Raw genomic sequence first — 16782 nt, 5'->3', positions numbered from 1 at the left:
TTGAGATTTTCTTTTTGCCTCCAGGGTTATTGCTGGGGCTCAGTGCCTGAGCCATGAATCCACTGCTCCTGGAGGCTATCCCCCCCCCCTTTGTTGCCCTTGTTGTTGTAGCCTTGTTGTGGTTATTATTGTTATTGTTGATGTCGTTCATTAGATAGGACAGAGAGAAATGGAAAGAGGAGGGAAAGACAGAGAGGGGGAGAGAAAGATAGACACCTGCAGACCTGCTTCACCACCTGTAGAGCGACTCCCCTGCAGGTGGGGAGCTGGGAGCTCCAACCGGGATCCTTATCCCGGTCCTTGCGCTTTGCGCCACCTGAGCTTAACCCGCTGCGCTACCTCCCGACCCGTGAGTCTTGAGAATTTTTCTTTCTCATCTCACAGTCTACTGTTTATTTTGCTGTTTTTAAGGGTGCTTAATTCCTCCACCATCCATTTTCTGGCACAGAATTGAATAAGAAGAGAAAGCAGAAGACAAATTATACAATTAAAGTTCAAGATTATCTATAAATTTAATATAATCTTTCAAAGGTAAAAAGTATACATAAAAATTAATTAAATGGGGGGTTGGGCGGTAGCGCAGCGGGTTAAGCGCTAGTAGCGCCAAGCACAAAGACCAGGATAAGGATCCCGGTTCCCCACCTGCAGGGGAGTCGCTTCACAGGCGGTAAAGCAGGTCTGCAGGTGTCTGCCTTTCTCTCCCCCTCTGTCTTCCCTTCCTCTCTCCATTTCTCTCTGTCCTATCCAACAACGAATGAAATCAACAATAATAACCTCAACAAGGCTACAACAACAAGGGCAACGAAAAGGGGGGGAATGGTCTCCAGGAGCAATGGAGTCATAGTGCAGGCACTGAGCCCCAGCAATAACCCTGGAGGCAAAAAAAAAAAAATTCATTAAATGGTGGTTGGGTAGTGGCTTACCCAGTAGAGCACACACATTCTATTCATGAAAGCCGGCGTTCAAGTCCTTAGTCCCCTCCTGTAAGAGGTAGGTTTCCTGAGCAGTGGAACATCTCTCCCTCTCCCTCTCCCTCTCTTTCTTCTCTATAAAAAAAACGTAACAGGGAAGGTGTGCAGCAACAGCCCTGGTGGTAAACAAAATTAATTCAATATGTAAATGATCATATGTTCTCAGTCACATTCAAGCATGGATGACATTCCTAATACCCAAGTCCCTCAAGCTGCCACCTTTCTCCCCATGGTGACTAGCATTACTATTATCACAAAGACTACTAGTAGTAGGGTAGTAGAATAAATTGTGGTTCCTCAAAGAATACGTCCCAGTCTTAGTGCCTGTAAACATGACTTTACCTGGAATAAGGGTCTTTGCAGACATAATTAATTCAGTTGTGGATCTCAAGGTGAGATTCTCCTGGATTAAGGGTAGACCCAAAATTCAGTGAGGCATTCTTAGATACAGAAACAGAGAAGGCACAGTAGGCAAAAGTCTGATTAGACAAGTTTTCTAAAGAAGAGATACAACTGATCCACAGACATGAAGAAATGTTCTACTTATCATTAAAGAAATGGGAGAGAGAGAGAGAGAGAGAAATGCAGAAACCACAGTGAGATATCACCTCATGTCTGTGAGAATGGTCTTCATCAACAAATCAAGAGATGACAAGTTTTGACAAAGATGAGAAGAGAAAGAAACTCTATTGCGTTATTGGTAGGAATGCAAAGTGGTGCAGCCCCTATGGAAAACAGCATGGAGAGTCCTCCAGCACAAACAAGTGGAAATACCTTATGCTCCTGCAATACCACTCCTAGACACATATTCAAAAGATATGAAAATATGTGGAGTAGCAGCAGCAGCCCTTTGCTCTCCTCAATCAACTAGGCAAAGCAATGAAAATCACCTGAGAACTCAACAAAATATGACCAAGATATGAAAGTATTAATTTAAAGGGACACATGCTTCCCTATGTTCATAGCTGCATTATTCACAATAGCCAAGGAGTGGAAGCAACCTAAATGATCATCAAAAGTTGCCTGAATAAAAAAAAATTATGGGACATATATTTGTAGAGTATTTTTTCCCATTTTCGTTGCCCTTTGTTGTTTATTGTTGTTGTTGTCATTGGATAGGACAGAGAGAAATCAAGAGAGGAGTGGAAGACAGAGGGGGAGAGACAGACACCTGCAGACCAGATTCACTGCTGGTGAAGCGACCCCTCTGCAGGTGGGGAGCTGGGGGCTCATACCAGGATCCTTGCGCTGGTCCTTGCGCTTTGCGCCATGTGCGCTTAACCCGCTGTGCTAGTGCCTGGCCCCATGGGACATATATTTAATGGGATGATACTATGCAACTAAAAAAGATGACATTCTGTCCTTCAGGAAAAAATGAATAGAACATGAAGTGATTATATTTAGCAAAGGATGTAAGAAAGTGAAGGAAAACTATTGGATGGTTTTGTTCATGTGTGGAATATAGATGACTGAAACACATGAACTTACAAAAGTAAAGGAACAGATACATGGTAGCCAAACTGTCTCTAATACTTTGTGAGAACTATGGTTATCATTGTGAGGTGTGTGTGTGTGTGTGTGTGTGTGTGTGTGTGTGTCCGTGTGTGAGAGAGAGAGAAAGAAAGAGAGAGATATGGGGGGGAGGTGATGAAGGAAGCACAGAAAAAAAAACAACAACAGGGGGTCGGGCGGTGGCGCAGTGGGTTAAGCGCACGTGGCGCAATGCGCAGGGACCTGCGTAAGGATCCCGGTTCGAGCCCCCGGCTCCCCACCTGCAGGGGAGTCGCTTCACAGGCGGTGAAGCAGGTCTGCAGGTATCTATCTTTCTCTCCCCCTCTCTCTCTGTCTTCCCCTCTCTCTCCATTTCTCTCTGTCCTATCCAACAACAAAGCAACGTCAACAATGGCAATAATAACCACAACGAGGCTGCAACAACTAGGGCAACAAAAAGGGGGGAAAATGGCCTCCAGGAGCGGTGGATTCATGGTGCAGGCACCGAGCCCAGCAATAACCCTGGAGGGAAAAACAAAAACAAAACAAAAACAAACAAACAAACAAACAAAACAACAACAGGGTTGGGGTTAAGTGTACATAGTGCAAAGTGCAAAGGCTATACAAGGATCCCAGTTTAAGCCCCTGGCTCCCCACCTGCAGGGAGGTCACTTCACTAGCAGTGAAGCAGGTCTGTAGGTGTCTCTCTGTCGCTCTCCTCTCTATCTTCCCCTCCTCTCTCAATTTCTCTCTGTCCTATCCAACAAAAACAACAGCAACAACAACATCAGTGACAGCAACAACAACAATGGGGAAAAAAAAAAGATGGCCTCCAGGAGCAGTGGATTCACAGTGCAAGGCACTGAGCCCCCAACAATAACCCTGGAAAGAAACAAACAAACAAAAGAGTAAGGGGGAAGACAATGTGAGAAAATGGTCACAGTTTGGAATCCTGCCCCTATAAGTCAAGTAGTACCAAAGATCCATGGTAGCTGGAGAAGTCTAGGAAAGAGGTTATTAGACGGATAGTCCTGCAGAACCACCTCCTCCAGAGGAACCAGCACTGCTGACACCTTGATTTTGGACTTCTGGTTTCCTAAAGTATAGGAGAAAAAAATTTTGTTGTTTAAGTCACCTAGCAACAAAATTTTATTGTTTAAGCTACTTAATTGTCTAAGCCACATAACACCTGTGTTATCATAGCTCTAAGAAACACATACACATGGAGGGCTGGCAGCGATGAACCTAGAAGAGTGAATATGTTACAATACACAAAGACCCAGGCTCAAGGGAGAGAGCTTCACAGGCAGTGAAGCAGCACTACAGGTGCCTCTCTCCCTCTCTCCCACTCTATCTTCCCCTGCCCTATCAATTTCTGACTGCCTCTATCTAATAAATAAATAAGTGAGGAAATACATAAAATATTTTTTAAATGGATATGATGTTTCAAAAAGAAATTAAAAAGAAACAAGAACACTTGGTAATTACAGCTACCCTTCAACGCTAGAGTCTACCTTCTTCACCTAGGACTGTTGACACTTTCACACTGTTACAGGGGTTGGAATGTTCTTTTTCTGTAAAGGAGAAAACAGTACATATTTCAGCTTTTATATATACCTTAGTTTCTCTGCCACAACACCTCAGGTAGGTCATTGCAATGTACAAGCAGCCATAGACGATATAAATGAATAGACATGTCTGTGTTCCAGTAATAGGTTATTGACAGTGGCAGGCCATGGGTCGTAATTTGCTGATTCCCCACGTGCTGATATTCTCAGCTGAGATCCTAGCATTCCATCTTGTAGTGGTCCTCCTAGCATCCTCTCTGCACCATTTCTCCCTAAAGCATGGGAGATCTTTGTGGAAAGGGACTTCATGTTACTTGTTCTGATTTTCCAAATCTCTGATGCAGATTTGTTTGTTAGTTGCCATCATTACTACTGATTCTTTTAGAATAATCTGACCCACTATATTTTCCATTTGCCAGTTGTAAAAAAAAAAAAATCATGAAATATCCTTTCCTTTTTCTTTCTCTCACCTGGCAGGCCCATGTGCAAAGTGGATTTGTGGATCTAGCAGTAAAGGTATTTGTGTCTGTCCTTTGCCTGTGTCGAGTTGTCAGCAGCTGGTGACGGTGCTGCATTGTGCGTGGGTGGCTTCAAATAACAGGGTGGCGAGCAGGCTTCCAGCTCCACACTGCTGACTGAAGGGAATTATAAGAGGAGAAACAAGAGGCTTTAAAATTTATACATAACTTTAATTTTTACCATCAAGCACAATTGCAAGGGAGGGAAGGATAGAGAAAAAAGCAAAGGTGTGTGTGGGGGGGATTGATTTTTTTTTTCCTAAGCAAAATGATTACTCAGAGCCAGGGAAAATAAGCTTCAGGGAAAGGAAGCACGACAAATAAATTAGAATGCTGTTCTAATATATTGACATGTAGTACGTTGAAACTGTCTAGGAAAGTGAAGCTTTAAAATAAAAATATTGAGGTTTGCTTAACTGAATAAAAAGAGAAGGATCTAGGGTGAGGAATGTAAACCAGCATCCTTCATGAACAATCTGACACAATGCCATGCAACTCTGATCTAAACTACCCTCTCTTTTCTGTTGTCTAATTCAGTCCAGTGATGTTTCCTGTGGCTCCTATAACAAATGAGCAGAAAGCTGGAGTTTAAAACATCAGGGATTTCTTTTCTCTTCGTTCTGAAGGCTGAAATGAGTAGCACTGGGGTGAAATCAGGGTGTCCTAAGCGCTGGACTCCCTCTGAAGACTTGGGGGGATATCAGGTGCTCCCTGCTTCTTTGTAGTGCTGGAGGCTGCTGGTGATCCTTGGCTTGTGTCCCTCTCTACCTCCTTGCTCACATGGCTTCCTCCTCTTTTGACTCTGTTCCCTCTTTTCTGTCTCTGCCAACCCACCCTCTCCCTTTTAGCAAAATGCCTGTGGGGGCTGGGTGGTGGAGTACCTGGTTGAGCACGCAGATTACAATGCTCAAGGACCGGGATTCAAGCCCCTGGTCCCCACTTGCAGAGGGGGAAGCTTCACAAGTGGTGCAACAGTGCCGCAGGTGTCTCTGTCTGTCTTCTTCTCTCTTAATCTCCCTCTCCCCCTCACTTCCTCTCTGTCTCTATCCAAAATAAATAGGTAAATAAATAAATATTTTTAAGAAACAGATCCATAGATCTCTTCATTAAAAAAAGAAATACAGGGAGTCAGGCGGTAGCGAAGCGGGTTAAGCGCATGTGGCATGAAGCGCAAGGACCTGCGTAAGGATCCCGGTTTAAAACCCTGGCTCCCCACCTTCAGGGGTCGTGCGCTTCACAGGCGGTGAAGCAGGTCTGCAGGTGTCTATCTTTCTCTCCCCCTCTCACTCTTCCCCTCCTCTCTCCATTTCTCTCTGTGCTATCTAACAACGACAACATTGATAACAACAACAATAACAACTACAACAATAAAAAAAACAAGGGCAACAAAAGGGAAAATAAATTTTAAAAAAAAAGAAAGAAACAGGGGGTAGGGAGGTAGTGCAGCGGGTTAAGTGCAAGAATCTGCTCAAGGATCCGGGTTGGAGTCCCCGCCTCCCCATCTGCAGAGGGGTCACTTCACAGGCGGTGAAGCAGGTCTGTAGGTATCTATGTTTCTCTCCCCTCCTCCGTCTTCCCCTCCTGTCTCTATTTCTCTCCGTCCAATCCAACAACAACAGCAGCAATGGCAACAATAACAAGGGCAACAAAATGAAAAAATGGCCTCTAGGTGCAGGGACCAACTCCCAGTGATAACCCTGGAAGCAAAAAAAAAAAAAAAAAAGGAAAACAACAACAACAACAAACCCATGTGATAGCCTTTAGGACTCACTCAGATAATTCAGAATGGTTTTCCCATTTTAAAATCCTCCTTCAGGGAGTTGGTTTAACTTAAAGAGCTTTTTTATTAAAAGGCTTTTCATGCCTGAGGCTGAAGGCATTGAAGTGATACTCTGGCTTATTTCCCTCATATGTTTTTTTTTTAATAGTTAATTTATTTTGACACGACAGGGAGATATTAAGAGGGGGAGAGAAGATAAAGTTGGAGAGAAGGAGGTAGGTGGGAAAGGAGGGAGGAGAGAGAGAGAGAGAGAGTCCCTGACCTGCAGCACTGTTCATCACTTGTGAAGATTGTCTCCTGCAAGCAGGGACCGGGATGTCAACCCAGATCTTTGCATATGGTGACATGTGTACTCAACCAGGAGAATTACTGTCCAGCCTTTCTCATGTGATTTGAATAATAAAATGAATCTTTAAAAAGAGAGAGACCAAAATCCATAACTCATTGTTCGAACAGGTCAAGAGATTAAGATGTAGATATATTTTCAGGGGCCTCCCCCCTCACCAGGCCCCTATCATACTATAGTTCCCACACTTTAAAATTTTTTTTAAATATTTATTTATTTTCCTTCTTGTTGCCTTTGCTATTTTTTTATTGTTGTTGTAGTTATTATTGTTGTTGGTGTCGTTGTTGTTGGATAGGACAGAGAGAAATGGAGAGAGGAGGGGAAGACAGAGAGGGGGAGAGAAAGACAGACACCTGCGGACCTGCTTCAACACCTGTGAAGCAACTCCCCTGCAGGTGGGGAGCCAGCGGCTTGAACTGGGATTCTTACAGCAGTCCTTGCGCTTTGCGCCACGTGCACTTAACCCACTGCGCTACCACCTGAAGCCCAGTTCCCATACTTTGTATCCTACAAGCAGAAAGAAGAACAGGGCAACTCAGAGACTCACTTCCTCAGAAAGACATTTCAGTAAACCCTAGGGCAGGTTAAGGCATTGAGGAGAAGAAAGCTACTTTCTTTTTCTGCCTCCAGGGTTATCACTGGGGCTTGGTGCCTGCACCATGAATCCACTGTTCCTGGAAGCTATTTTCCCCCCTTTTGTTGCCCTTGTTGTTTTATTGTTGTTGTGGTTATTATTGTTGTTGTTATTGATGTTGTTGTTGAATAGGAGAGAGAAAAATGGGGAGAGAAAGATAGACACCTGCAGACCTGCTTCACCTCTTGTGAAGCAATCCCCCTACAGGTGGGGAGCCAGGGGCTTGAACCGGGATCCTTAGGCCAGTCCTTGCACTTTGCGCCATGTATGCTTAACCTGCTGCTCTACCTCCCAACCCTCAGAAGGCTACTTTCATTTATTAAATACTTCTGTCAATCACAGTCAATAGTTCAGGCTCTGGGACTGGTTCTCCATACATTCACATAGCTGTTCTCTCTCTCTCTCTTCCTCCTCTTTCTTCCTTCCTTCCTTCCTCTCTCTCTCTCTCCTCTTTCTTCCTTCCTCCCCCCCCCTCACTTTCTTCATTGAGCTCTATTTTAGAGAGTGATTTCTGACAAAGACATTTAAAGTACAAAGGGTGGGATAGCTTTTAAATAGGCAGAAACCCAGGAAATTTTTTTTTACAGTGGACATTTTTCTAAGGAAAAAAATATCCTAAATATGGACACAGGAAAACCTGGGCTTTAGGGATGGAGCCCATTGCACTGATATGTATGTCCCCACCCACTTCCTCTCGACTTAAACATTCTTACAAAAACCAGGAGGCATTTGAAACTACTCCTAAGACAATATCACCTGAACATCTTGCAGACACCTCACACATAACTGTCACACAAGACACAGTCCTTCCCATCCCCAGTGAACTCTACTACCTTATTCATTGTTATATCCTGAGAGCAGTTTGGTTATCCTAAAGTGGATGAGCTATGCCACTAGAAACCCTATAAAACTCTGTGAAAAATGTTTGGAGAGATGAGAATTTGTGTCTTTTTTAGAAGGAGAATTCCATGATCAGATTCTTCACAGAATCTTTGACCTCTAGAATGAAATGGAAAGTCTGCTATGGTGTGGCACTTGAGTCTCCATAAACATTTGTAGTATAACCTTGTACATTTTCTAGAGTCTACCCACTTCTGGGCTGGGAGATAGCTTATCTAGTAGGGAGAAGCCCCTAATTTAAACCGTGGAACCATATAAGAGAACCATGACAGCAGGGGAAACTCCACAGAGGGTGGGCACTACTGTGGTAATGCTCCCTTTCTCTCTGTCTTCTCTCTTTATCTAAAATTAAGAGAGAAAAAAGTTGACCCAGGAGTGGAAGAATTGTTCAGGTTTGAGGCCATGTACTCCCTTCAGGACATAATACTACACCTCCTACTTTATTGCAAGCATTTGTGTGTTGTCATAAATTTGTAGGATCTCTAGCAAGACTTTTTTTTTTTAATTGCATCACTGTAAACACAGTCTGCCACCACTCCTAAGTTAGACTACATGTCATGGATCAAGTATAAAAATGAAGTTTAGGGAGTAGCGCGGTAGTGCAGTGGGTTAAGCGCACGTGGTGCAAAGCGCAAGGACCGGCATAAGGATCCATCCTGGTTCGAGCCCCCAGCTTCCCACCTGCAGGGGAGTCGCTTCACAGGCGGTGAAGCAGGTCTGCAGGTGTCTGTCTTTCTCTCCCCCTCTCTGTCTTCCCTTTCTCTCTCCATTTCTCTCTGTCCTATCTAACAACGACGACATCAACAACAACTGTAATAACTACAACAACAATGAAAAACAAGGGCAACAAAAAGGGAAAATAAACAAATATAAAAATAACTTTAAAAAATGAAGTTTATACTTTTCTGAAGAAATGGATTTAACCTTTAAGACAAGAAAGCAAAGAAATGGGGGGTGCATGTGGCAGTGACATGCCAGGTTAAGCACAGATAGTACGAAGCACAAGGACTGGAGCAAGGATCCTCCTTTGAGTCCCCGGCTCCCTACCTGCAAGGTGATTACTTCACAAGCAGTGAAGCAGGTCTGCAGGTGTCTGTCTCCCCGCCCCCTCAATTTCTCTCTGTCCTATCCAGCAACAACAATAACAACAATGGAAAAAAGATGGTTACCAGGAGCAATGGATTCGTAGTGCAGGCACCAAGCCACAGAGATAACTCTGGAGGCAAGCATCTAGAGATTGTTTTGACATCCTATCAGACCCTCAACAGTTTTTTTTTAAGTTTTAAAATTGATTTATTACTGAATAGAAACAAAGAAATTGAGAGGAGAGGAGGAGATAGAGAGGGAAAGAGACAGAGAAACATCTGCAGCCCTGCTTCACTGCTTGTGAAGCTTTCCCTCTGCAGGTGGGGACCAGGGGCTTAAACCCAGACCCTTGCACACTGTAATGTGTGCACTAAACCATGTGCACCCCTGCCTTGCCCCCTATCAGACCTTCATATTCTTGGACTGCTTGCCTCTTGTCCACTTTAGCCTAATTCATCCATCAGTTCTCAGCTTAAGTATTCCTTCTTCCAGTAAAATGTTCCCTAATCAACACCCCAGAAGACCAGACACTCATATTTTCATATGTGACATTGCTTACTAAATATATTGGGAAGGGAGCTCTGATCGCTAGTTGGAGTCTGTCAGAGCTTTAACTCTGACATAACTTAAGATTTCCCTCCAATCTCATGTCTTCCCCAGATCACTTGGGTATCCACAGGGCAGGTAGCCTTATGCTCAGTAGAAAACAGACTTTATTAGGTTATTACATGACAAGTAGTGAAGCAAGGATGCAGGTCTTTCTCTCTCTTTAAAGATTTTATTTTTTTCATGAGAAAGATAGGAGAAAGAGAAAGAACCAGACATTACTCTGGTATATGTGCTGCAGGGGACTGAACTCGGGACTTTATGGTTGAGAGTCTAATGCTTTATCCATTGCGCCACCTCCTGGACCACTTTCCCCCCTATTTTCCCATTTCTGCTAATTTTTTCTCTGTCTTATCAAATTGAAATAGAAGGAGGAAGAGGAAGAGGAGGAGTAGAAGAAGAAAGGGAAGAGGAAGAAGAGGAAGAAGAAGGAGGAGAAGGAGAAGGAGAAGGAGAAGGAGAAGAAGGAGGAGGAGGAGGAGAAGAAGACTTCTTTGCTGCTGGAGAAATGACTCAGTAATACAGCACAAGACTTCTGAGCATGCAGTCCTAGGCTCATGTCCAGAACTATATATGCCTGGGTTTCTCTTTCCCTTCTCACTAGTAAATAAATTCTTAAAAGGAGAGAGAGAGAAAGAGAGGAGAGAGAGAGAGAGATATTAAGTGGTAGCTCACTATTAGGTAGTACTCCATTTCCACCTGCAGGAGGCTAACTTCAAGAGCGGCGGAGCAGTGCTGCAGGTACCTTTCTCTCTCTCTCTCTCTCTCTCTTCCTCCTCCTCCCTCTCTCTCCTTCCCTCCCTCCCTCTATAACCATCTGTCTCACCACTGGGAATAATAGCATCATGCAGACACTAAGCCCCAGTTATAACTGGGTGGAAAGAGAGTTATGACCCTGGTGGAAAGAGAAATAGGGGAGGGGAACTCTACGAGGTATTTCTAGGTCTGGGACAACAGTCTCCTGACAGAATGAAGAAAAGAAAATGTGATTGAATGCCTTAAAAGCTAAGTATCTAAGGTAATCTATGCTGTCAAGCATTATTTCTCATTCACTATAATAAGTTTGTCTTATAAATATTGATGTGTGCTGTATATATTTTAGTGGCTTTAAAATGATCTCTCCTTGCTGTGGAAAAAAACTCTTCATTTATGTTGCACTAAAAAGGGAATTTTTTTTTTCTAATTCAACAGGACACTAGTCTCTTATGACTGAGACAGGTGGAAACTCAGGAAAGATCACAGAATTGGATCAGCTGACACACAGGGGCCACTCCCAGCTTGTGACGGTGTCATCAGACAAGCAGCAAATCCTGTGGGAAGGTGACTGGAACTCCTAGAAGCCAAACTTTTCAGAGGGCAGGTGTGAAAAATACCTTCCTAATCTGTCTCAATTTCTAAATAAAGCATCAGAGAAAGGGGGACTTTAAAGGGAATAATGGTTTCTGATGAAGTCAGAAGAAATATTTTTGCTTTAAAAATTAATCACAGTTATTTCTGCATTCTGGGAAGAGCTGAATAATTTATTTCTGTTGGAAACCTGTCCACTTGATGAGGAATGGATGAGGAGTAAGTGGCAAACTGAACAGAAACTAAAACTTGAATGTGCAGACATTTAAAAATTCAAAAAAAATTTTTTCTTTAATAGAAAATACTTAGAAACTTCTACCCCATTGAGTGTGGGGAGTACATCTACTTTTTTTTTCCTTTAAGTGCATGTATGTGTGCAAAAAAAGAGAGAGAGAGACTAGAGCACTGATTCACCACTCTATATGATGCTTCATTTATTTTCTTGTCATCCTTTTTTTTTTATTGATGAATTTTTTTACATAGAAAAAGAGGCAACGAGATCAGAGCTTCCTTCAGTGTGGTGGGGGCTGGACTCAAATCAGGGTTGTGCAGAAAGCAAAGCAGAATACTATGCCTATGTGACATAGTTTGGAGTGACATGCTCTGCTACCCCTCCCCCCATGCTCTCACAAACTACCTGAAGAGATCATATGGAGAGTAGGAGGTCCTGAGAGCACATGGAGAAAGACGGTGACCTTGTCAAGATCAGCTTGCTAGTCATTCCTACAAAAGTATCAGCAGCTGTGGTCATGACTTAATTGCACATGTGTGACAGACCTCAAGGGAGAGCAACAGAAACTTATCTGTGGGACCTGGAAGGAAGTATAGCAGTAGGATACAGGACTTGCAAGACTGAGGTCCTGAGTTTAATCCCTGGCACCACGTAAACCAGAGTGATGCACTGGTGTTATCGCTCATACATAAATAAATAAATAAATACATACATACATTTTAAATGAATATTCAGGGGCCGCGTGGTGTGGTACACTGGGTTGTGCGCACATGAAACAATGCATAAGGAACCAAGTTCAAGCACCCAGTACCTATCTGCAGGAGAAAAGCTTCTCGAGTGGTGAAGCAATGCTGCAGGTATCTCTCTGTCTCTTTCCCTCTCTAACTCCCCTTCCTCTTGATTTCTGGCTGTTTCTACCCAATAAATAAATAAATAATGATTTTTTTAAAAGAATATTTTAGATAATCTTAGTCAACCCAGGGAAGCATGAGACAGGCTTCTGCTTAAGTCACCAAGTCTCAAGGTACATTATATGGTAATTAATATATAATACAAATCACACTTAATATATAATACAAAAGTAATTGACAAGTAGAACAGTGGGGATTGGACCAAGCTTATTTTTCTTTCATCATGGTGACCGGGAAAGAAAGCACAAAGTATTGTGATCATATCTTAATTGCCTCCATCCAGGAGTGACAAGTAAAATTTCCACTCATGTTTCATTAATCAGAGCAGTCCCATAATCACGCCCAATTTCAGGCAAGTTATGTCCAGGTAAGGAAGGACATGTGTAATGGCTATCACCAACCTCTAGCAGCAAGGAGTTTTGGGATGCAGATTAAGTTTGTAGTGATTTGTTGAGTCCAGTCATTTTCATTAACTAGGGCTAGTGCCCAACCCAGCTGCATTGGGTTCCTGGGTCCAGCCAGGTCCAGTATCCCCATGAATGTGTTGAAGCTCCCCCATAAGCCATTCTGGAAAATTCAGCTTAACTCCAACACTACCTTTTTTTTTTTTAATCTATTTATTTTGGATAGAGACAGAGAGAAATTGAGAGGAGAGGGGGAGATTTAGAGGGAGAGAGACAGAGAGACATCTGCAGCATTCCCCCCTGCAGGTGGAGACTAGAGGCTTGAACCCAGGTCCGTGTGCATTCAACCTAGTGCTCAACTACACACCCCCCTCTAACACTATCGACCCAGAAGTAGCTTCAGATTCTCCAGGCAAAAGGTTCAGGTTCCCAAGACAGTGCTGCACTTCAAGCACTAGTTGCAAGTCCCAAGTCCTCAGAACCTCTGGCACAAATCACAAACCCAGTCTGTTACTGGCAGCCTATAAATCAGAAGATTCCCAAGGTCTCCTCCTCAGGTTAGAGTGATTTGCTAGGGCATCTCAAAGAATTCAGGAACTGGCTAATTCACTAGATCACCAATTTACTTCAAGGGATACTAAAGGATACAAAGCAATAGCCAGATTGCTTTGTATAGCAGATGAAGAAAATCACAGGGCCAGGTCCTGAACAAAGAGGATTCACTGAGTCCTATGGATTCAGTGTTCTGTGAAGTGAAGCACCTGGAAGCATTCCATTCTCCAACCTCTTTTGGGGGGCTTTTATCAGAGATTTATTACTTGGGCATGTTGAGCTGGCTGGCCACATGTACTTGAACACAGCCTCTAGACCTTTCCCCTTTCAGGAAATCAAGGAACAGGACTGAAAGTTCCACCCACTATCAGGACCAGTTTTCTCAAATTAAATCACTCTTTTGATCACCTGTTCTGAGTACACACATTACCATGGGCAAGGACCTGGGTTCGAGTTCCCGCTCCCCACCTGTAGGGGGGATGTTCCATGAGAGGTGAAGCATGTCTGAAGGTCTCTCCCCCTCTTATCCTCCCTATCTCCCCTTCTTCTCTCAATTTCTCTGTCCTATCAAATAAAAGAAAGTATCAGAAAAAGAAAAAGAAAAGAAAGAAGGGAAGGGAAGGGAAGGGAAGGGAAGGGAAGGGAAGGGAAGGGAAGGGAAGGAAAAAGGGGGCCCAGCAGTGGTGCACCCAGATAAGTGCAATGGTACTATGTACAAGGACCCAGGTTCAATTCCCCACTCCCCACCTGCAGCAGGATGCTTCACAAGCAGTGAGCAGGTCTGCAGGTGTCTATATTTCTATTTCCCTATTTCCCCTTCCCTCTCAATTTCTCTCTAATAAAACGGTGAGGAAAAAAGAAAAATAAATAAATGGCCACCAAAACCAGTAGATTCATAGTGCATGCACTGAGCCCCAGTGACTGAAGGGAGGGAGGGAGGGGGGGAGAGAGAGAGAAGAAAGAAGAGAGAAGAGAGAAGAAGAGGAGGAGGGAGGGAAGGGGAGGGGAGGAGAGGGGAGGGGAAGAAGAGGGGGAGGAGAGGGCCGCCAGGAACAGTGGTTTAGTAGTGCCGGCATAGAGACCCAACAATGAGTACGGTGGTAACAAAAAACAAGTAAAAATAAAGCAAACAAAAAACACTTTAATGGGGCCAGGTGGTAACACACCTGGTTGAGCATACATGTTACAATGCACAAGGATCTAGGTCTTCTGAGCCCCCAGTCCCCACCTGCAGGGGAAAGCTTCACAAGCGGTGAAGCAGGTCTGCAGGTTTCTCTCTTCATTTTCCCCTCCTCTCTCAATTTCTCTCTGTATCTATCTAATAATAAAAAAATAAGAATATTTTCAAAAAGGAAATTAAAAAAAAACACTAACTAGAAATACCTGTATAATTCTCAACATTTTGAAAGTTCTGAGGTTTTTTGGGAACCGTGAATGGGGATGTGTGGATAAAGACCAAATACATGTGGGAAATTCATTTTCACCATCTGACCAAAGAGATATTTCATAAAAGTCACAATAGCACAATAGCCTAGAACACAGCCAAGATTCTGTTACTAGGGGAGAAGGAAGGGATAGGTACTATGTTTGACCCATGTGGGGGGAAGGTAGGTAGTAGACTATCAATGCTGATACCTATAATCTTGTTCCCCACCAACCCTGGAATTAGTCACTAAACTTCAACTCTCTAACTCTCTTGAGTTTTGTTTGGAATAGGGGTGGGCAGGAGATAACTCCTTCAGAAAAGCACTTAGCCATGAGAACCCAAGTTCAAGCCCTGGCAACACAGGAACACCATGCATGTTACCACAGGAAGCTTCATGAATTGTGGAGCACTGTGGTGGTATCTCTTTCCCATCTCTTTCCCACCTCCTCTCTGCCTCGTCTCCCTGTCTAAAATTAAAAGGAGAAAAAAAGAGAGAGAATCTACTAAGAAGCTCCAGGGGAAAAAGTGGGGATGGTGGATTTGGTAGAGGGAAAGAAGGAAAGAAAGAGAAAGAGGAAGAGAAAGAGAAAGTAGAGAAGGAATGGAGGGAGGAAGATGATAGCTCTCTGCAGGGGTGGGGTAGGGGGAGCTGAAATAAAATGGAGTTCAGAGGCTCCCACACTCTGACTTCAGCACTTTCAGAACTACTTGGAGGAAAAAGTAATTCATATTTGCACAAAAAATGTCAAACAGAAAGACAAAGGTAAAGGAACATTTCAAAGAGCTGTGCAATTTGTGGCAGTCTGGGTGGTCTGGTTGAAAGAGGAAGAAACAGAGTTCATGTCCAGTTGTGCCTTGGGAAACTCTTGGGTGAGGGTGTGGGGATGGTGGTGGAGGAATGGAACATTCTGATCCAAGTTACCAAATCTTGAGTGCCCCCTCCCTCTCAACTCAAAATGCTAAGTACATAACCACTTTTATCCCGCTTTTCTGAAATTCTCAGTTCAGCTGACAGGTCCTGCCTTGTGGTGAAAATTAAATCCAAAAATAGCGACTCCTTTTGTTCTGCCTATATTAAGTAGAAGATAAAAAACATTCTAGGAAAAAGGTTTAATTCTTTTCAAAGGACTTCTCATTTATCATCTTCCCCAGGACTTTAACACTCTCATTTTATTTGCTAGAAAATCAAGACTAATAATAAAGAATAACTTATCCCAGACTACTTAGCACATCTGAACTAGGTCTATATACCTTTGTTGTGCACTGACTTATCTACCATGATACTCTTGATTTTCAAGGATTTCTTCGATGTCTTGTACTTTCAATTTAAAAAAGGAGAGATTTGGGGGTCATGTGGTAGTGAAGTGGATTAAGCGCACATGAACTGCATAAGGAGCCTGGTTTGAGCCCTTGGCTCCCCACCTGCATGGGGGTCGCCTCACAAGCGGTGAAGCAGGTCTTCAGGTGTCTTATCTTTCTCTCTCCCTCTCTGTCTTACCCACCTCTCTCGATTTCTCTCTGTCCTATCCAAAAACAACATCAATGGCAGCAATAACAATAATGACAACACGGGCAACAAAATGGGAAAAAATGGCCTCCAGGAACAGTGGATTCATAGGGCAGGCACCGAGCCCCAGTAATAACCCTGGAGGCAAAAAAAAAAAAAAAAGGAAAGACTTATTTATTTACTTAATGAGAGGGACAGAGAAATTAGAGCACCATTCTGGCCCTATGTAGTACTGTATCTGTGGCCTTCATTTACAAAGCATGTGCTCTACCCACTGAGTCACCTCCTCCAGCTAAGACGCATTGTGTTTTTGTTTTCTTCTTATTTTCAGTCACTTTACTGGGGGTGGGAATTGTTAATGATTGACATGACAGTACCTGTCACGTGAGTATATTTCTTATCTCCTGTGATAGGAATCTACATAACACTCCTACTTCCAACTGAAGTCCTCTGTCTTATCCAACAACGGCGACATTAATTACTGGCAGTCGGGCCGTAGCGCA

General features: G+C 43.4%; 1 long non-coding RNA gene and 1 pseudogene across 3 annotated transcripts in view; both read right to left on the bottom strand.

Moving 5' to 3' along the window:
* The window catches only part of LOC103116609 (heterogeneous nuclear ribonucleoprotein A3-like), a 29754-nt pseudogene extending 25149 nt beyond the window's left edge, over positions 1 to 4605 (bottom strand).
* Positions 1 to 16782, bottom strand: part of LOC132539465 (uncharacterized) — a 133205-nt gene that overhangs the window by 73398 nt on the left and 43025 nt on the right. The gene's annotated exons all lie outside the window — the stretch shown is intronic.

The sequence above is a fragment of the Erinaceus europaeus genome, chromosome 7, assembly GCF_950295315.1.
Source record: "Erinaceus europaeus chromosome 7, mEriEur2.1, whole genome shotgun sequence".
In the NCBI taxonomy this organism is placed as follows: Eukaryota; Metazoa; Chordata; class Mammalia; order Eulipotyphla; family Erinaceidae; genus Erinaceus; species Erinaceus europaeus.
Note: the sequence above shows the minus strand (reverse complement) of the source record. Positions and strands in the feature narration are given on the sequence as shown.